The sequence below is a fragment of the Oxyura jamaicensis genome, chromosome 5 (assembly GCF_011077185.1).
Source record: "Oxyura jamaicensis isolate SHBP4307 breed ruddy duck chromosome 5, BPBGC_Ojam_1.0, whole genome shotgun sequence".
In the NCBI taxonomy this organism is placed as follows: Eukaryota; Metazoa; Chordata; class Aves; order Anseriformes; family Anatidae; genus Oxyura; species Oxyura jamaicensis.
Window position 1 is genome coordinate 18,563,405 of NC_048897.1, and position 5,670 is coordinate 18,569,074.

Consider the following 5,670-nt stretch of genomic DNA (forward strand, 5'->3'; position numbering starts at 1 on the left):
TCTGGGCAGCCTGTGCCAGCACCTCCTCTGTGTGTTGGTGCCTGTTGCCTCTTGTTCTGCCACAAGGCGCTGCTGAGAAGAGCCTGGCTCCACCTTCTTTACATCCTCCCTTCAGGTATTTATATACATTGATGAGATGCCCCCGAGCTCCCTCTTCTCCAGGCTGAACAGTCCCGGCCCTCTCCTCACAAGGAGAGGTGCTCCACTTCCTTCTCCTTGGTGATCCTTTGTTGGATGCTCTCAAGAATGTCCGTCTCATACTGGGGATAGCAATCTTGCGATAGTCAGCCTTCAGAAATATGGGTAAGATGTTGGCTGGACATGGTTTATTGATAGGCTTGCTCCCCATGCTGTCCAGCTGCCCTGTAACAGGTCTGGCTGTCAGGAATAGCCTTTCAGAGGAAGGGGAACGTTGTCGTTAGGGAATGAGGAAGGTACTCGTTCCCAAAGCAAAGAACCTTCAGGCATCCATTTAAGCAATAGCCTTGATGGAGGTAATTTAGAAGTAATTCAACATTAAAAAAAAAGGGATTTTTTTCTTTCTTTTGTGGTTGCTATCTATAAGCTTATCTAAGATCCTGTAACCTGAGCAGTTGGAATGGTTCAGCTCTTTTACTCAAGCAACAAGCAGTCTTCTGAGTTGTTCCTTCTGATAGCTCATAGGAGTTGTGGTTAGGAAGGTGTCATCTCTTTGTGCTGCCTTAATTACAGGAGAACGTGATTAACATGAAGTCAGCGAGAGAACTGAAACAAACGGCAGTGTTGCTGTTGTACCCAGTACAGGCAGATGAGAAGCCAGCACTTAGTCAGGTAGGCTCTTGTTTTATTCTGCAAATAAAGCTCAGTTTTAATGCTGAAACGTTATGCAGTATATTAACATACTTTTAATGTGTTTAATAAAAATGTTTTCTGGTTATCTGGAGACTTAACTGCAGCGGTCTGGTGTCCATCCTTGTGAAGCTGTGGGGAAGGAGGAAGTGTTTTCGGTGTGTTTATGTTACAAGAGTTACCACGGAAAGGTTAAATAGGGAGGAACCGTGGTGTTGCAGGCATCCTGATGATGGCTGTGCAGTGTTCCATCATTTAAGGAAGAAAAAATGTTTTTTCATAAGCATTTTTATCAGACTCATTAGGGATGAGCTCTGCAGCAAGAAGATGAGCTGTCATCTATTGTTCCAGCTTACAAATTAAACCATTCTTCTACTGATATGTGCAAACCTCATCCAAATATCCCTCCAGGCAGCATTGCAGAGTGTTCACCCTTCTTACCATAGTAATTTTTCTCTTGTCTAAAGTGTCTGGAGATTAACAAGCCATTACAGTGGATTTTGGATTAAGAAAAATCAAAACATGTAGAGCTAATGAAAAGTAAGCTGCATTATGACTGACACTGAGCCATATACAGCTTTTAGGAAATCTGAAATCCAAGGTAAAATTATTAGGGGAAAAGTGCTTGTTCTGTATCTGTGTGCCCATCCCATGTCTGCAGTAATTGCTTGTGGTACACGATCGTAGTTTGTGTTGGAGTCCGTGGATGGTAATGGTCTCTTGGACCAGACAGTGCAAAGTGGGTGGAAGTAAGCGGACTGCAACCAATTGGTAATTTTCTTGCAGTTGAAAAACACCACGTAGAAAGTAGTCCTGCACCATTGGATCCAAGCTACTGCAGGGGTGTGTGTGTGTGCTTGTGATGGTCTGGGTGTTGGTACCGGTGTCGCAAGTGAGGGGCTGTGAGAGAAATGAGGTTATGTGTTTGAGGCAGGGAGATCCTGCCAGGGCTGGGAACAGCCCAGCTGTACCGAACCCCGCTTCAGTGCCCACATCACAAACACAATGCTTTTCTGTGCTCAAAATTAACAGGACCGAATAAGCAATTGCACCTTTGAACTGCTGCGCTGTCCCCTGGACAGGCCCTTGGAACACCTGCTTCCCAGAAACATTTCATTTAATAAACAGCAGAGCGAATGAGTCTTCTCCCAGAAGAGATCTTTCAGTAGGATTAAAACAAAACAACAACAAAGCAGTCTCATTTTAGATGATGAGAGAAACAGTCATTGACTTTGGTGTCAGTCCTTGGGCAAACTACCCCCAAAAAAGCCAGGCTGTGCTTGCTTGCCCTTCGCAAAGCTGTTGGACGAGCTGCTGGCTATCAACCCCCTTCACTCTTCAATAAACACTAAACTGGCATCTTATTTTCTGTCTTCCTGCAAGCCTCCTGAAGTGGTGCTTACATCCCCAGCTAATGATTTGATTAATACGACTCAGGGGTCACTGAAAATGGATCTGGGAGGGTTTGAATGGCAGGGGCTCGTGGAGGGCTTTGTCTGGACCACGCTACCGAGACCGTGGGGCCACGTCAGATGGGGTTATAAATCTACAAAGGCTCTTTGCTTTAATGCCCATTTGCTTTGAGCTCTGCAGGACAGCTCCGAGTTCCCATCTGACGTTAAAAATTTAATCGTGTGCAAAAAAAAAAAATCTATCAGTGGATCACGTGGAAGAGATGGATTGGTGCTGGTTGCTTCTGCTGTGTTTAAAGCTGCCCCTGCACACAGCTGTGTATCTGGGGAGCTGGAGCATCGTTTTGGTAGGTAAATGTGGCACTTTACCTTTGCAGGAATGTTACACCAGAAATGAAACCTGGGCTGGATTTTTTTAAAACGTCTCCTCATTTGCTCCAGATGCCTGCTAATACCTCCCATAACTGCTAATGGGCCTCTGGGTGGAAGCAGCCACAGAGCCATCAAAAGCTGTAAGAGGCAAATGAATCCAAACCGGACAGCCAGAGCTGAACCCTTCCGACTTTGCAGCAGCTCTTGTCCACATCTCAGTTTCCTAGCCTCAACCCAAGGACTGGTGTGCTCTTCTCTTTATAAAATGCTGCTGTAAGGCTGCCCAGGATGTAAAGGAATAACTTCTTACTTTCAAAAAATGCAAGGCTCTTCCCTGGCTGGGGTTATCCAGCATCTGCTTCCTTAAACTGAAAGGGGGCACTGCTAGCCGGAGGGCGGCCTGTGGTGATGGAGCATTGCTTCCCTGCTGTTTGCCTCCCAGTTGTTTAAGCAAAATTGTATTGGCTTGATGTGTAGGAAACCTAGGGACAGCAGTAGGGAAATAATTTGCTTGTCAGTACAACCTGTCTATCTGCAGGAAGGTTTTCTGAGCAAAGCTCCGGTGCTTTCTCTGCAGGCCATGCAGCTATGTTTTCCCTAGGAGCCATTGAGAACATAACATCCATTGAAAGTCTTTAAATTATTACTCTGCAACAAATGTTTTGGAGAAAGAGGGTAGGCCTAATCCGTACCCCTGGAAGGCACGGCCACCTCAGGCTGCCGTGCTTGTAGCATCCAGCAGAGTGATGGCTTTTCACCTCTGCTGCTCTCGTTGTGTGCTCGAGCACCTCGGGGCCCCTGCCTGTGGTGGGTACGCTTCTGCTTCTTATTGACGGCCAATTCCAGCTCGCTTGCTTTATTGCCAGCATCGACCTCCTCTAATACATTAAGAAAGAGCTCTTGAAACTTGAGAGCAGTCAATTTTTCCTCTTAGCTCTCACTTAAACAAGTGAAGTGCTTCCAGTCTCCTGACAGGCTATGGGTTAGCTCTACCTGTGATTGTCCCTCAAGTCCTCTTCTTGGCTTTGTGGCCAGGGAATCTGTGCAGTGACAGCAGTGCTGAAGGGATCTGTGGGCCTGGGGTCTTCCCTTACCTCCAGTGCAGACCATGACCACTCTGATTTATGCACTTTTTTGATGATTATCCTGCTGAGGCCCAGTAGGCTTGGGTTTTCCTCCTGCCCTTATAAACAATGAGCTCCCAGGTTAAACCCAAACCGATCATATAAATGTCTGTGTGCTTTGGGGCTGTTACTTTTTACCAAGATCTTACAGCAAAAAGTAATCTGCTTGTTCGGCTGTGCTTCCTTGAGGATTTTTGTCTCCTGGGATTTGGAGAGGACACTTCTGCAGGACCTGGCTCCCCCTGATTGCCCTGTGGTGGACACTTTTTTTCCTAACCAGGTTTTATGACACTGTTATTTTTGATCTCTAATTCCTGGCTGGTGGAAGTGAGTTTGGCACCTGACAGAAGTAATGCTGAAGAACCTGCAGGCTGGCCCTTAGGCCCTTACTTTCTGTTTGTGAGAGAAAAGTTGCTTGCCTTACTTGCAACCTGTTGGGTTGCTCTCCCGCTTTTTCCCTCAAGCAGGCCCCCAATGTAACTGGATTAGCACACGCACACTGGAAATGCTAATGTGCCACTGTTTTTACAAATTGCTTTGTCCCAGGCATCCGTGGTTACAGAATTCACCCTGCTGCTAATTCCTGCCCTAGCATTGCTAGCTCCTGCCCATTTTTAGCTCTTTTGGAGACTTTACGTAAGCCAGTTGCTTTTCCCCTCCCCTGGGGCTGCCTCCTGTGACGAGCGTGCTGTGACTGCCCCATGCTTCGCTTGGCTTGGAGGTCTCAGGGGAGACAATACCTGTGTTTCCAGCACTGTGAGACACAGACATCCTTTCTCTCATAATCTCTAAAATAAAAAGAAGGAAAGCCTGTTTATCCTCGCTGCAGGTCACTGCTATAGATCATTGTGTCGGTGCTGGTGTCCAGGGGCAGAGATATCTTTATGCAGGGGCTCTGTGGCTTTTCCCTGTGCATTTATAAGTTAGTGGGGTGCTGCCGGGCCCGGAATACTTTTATTATTATTATTATTTGTGCAATATAATTCCAGGGAAACTTTCCCCTCTCCTGAAGCTCTGGTTATGAATATTTTCTTTATGGTGCAGTGGGTGGGATGGTCACTACAGCATTAATGCTGCTTGCCTGTGACACAGCGAGGTATTCAGGAGTGGGGGCTCAGGCGAGATGAGGCAGTGAATGCTGCTGCCCCCTGCTCTCCACCCTGTCCCTCAATGCCACGTTGAGCTGCTATGCTACCTGACGCATCCTGTATGGTCCAAAAAGCCAGGGTAAGTAACAAAGCACTGGGGTTGCTGGCTCTCATCAGGCCGTTGATGGTGACATTTATCAGGGACCTGCATCTATAACTTCTCCCATACCAGCTGCAGCCTGTGACCAGCAGGCAGGCTGTGTTTCCTCAGCTTCAGAGGCTTTGCATGTGTTCTCCAAGCTCCTGCTTTCTGTCACTAGGCAAAGCTGAGCAGGCCCCTGTCCGATGCTGTGATGTGTCATGTCCCCTGGTCCCAAAGTGCAGGGCTGTGGGGTGCCACTTCTGAACCACGGCACCGCTGGCATAGCTGGCAATACAGCACCAACATCAGTACGAATGGGATGGTACAGAATGGGAGTACTCGTCTCACAGCATGTATGCATCTGTATTGATTATATGATACCCCAAAATGAGGTCTTTAGGAACCAGAAGCAAAATCTTGTTGTGTAAGTGCTGACTGAGACGAGAGGAGGCTCACCCGAGCCCTGTGCCGTATTCCTACATGTGCTGTGGCTGAGGAGCAGCTGGAACCTAAGAGGCAGGGCAGGGGCTGTGCCTGCCACATGGAGACCCCAAAATGCAGGGAAAGGCAGCTTTCTGATCCCCGGCCTCCCAGCAGGAGCAGCCCTTTAAGGACGAGGCAGGCATGCAGCCTGGATGCTGCCCAGCCCAGACCCAGCAGCCACGTCAATGTCCCAGGGTGGGCTGTGCCAGCCTGGCACAGAA

At 47.9% G+C, this 5,670-nt stretch overlaps 1 long non-coding RNA gene across 1 annotated transcript; it reads left to right on the plus strand.

The window, feature by feature from the left end:
- The first annotated feature begins 117 nt into the window (after positions 1-117).
- On the plus strand, positions 118-2,735 carry LOC118167801. The gene is made up of 3 exons (XR_004751256.1): positions 118-303; positions 2,422-2,587; positions 2,682-2,735. It is a non-coding gene; the product is annotated as an uncharacterized LOC118167801 (long non-coding RNA).
- The last annotated feature ends 2,935 nt before the right edge of the window (positions 2,736-5,670 follow it).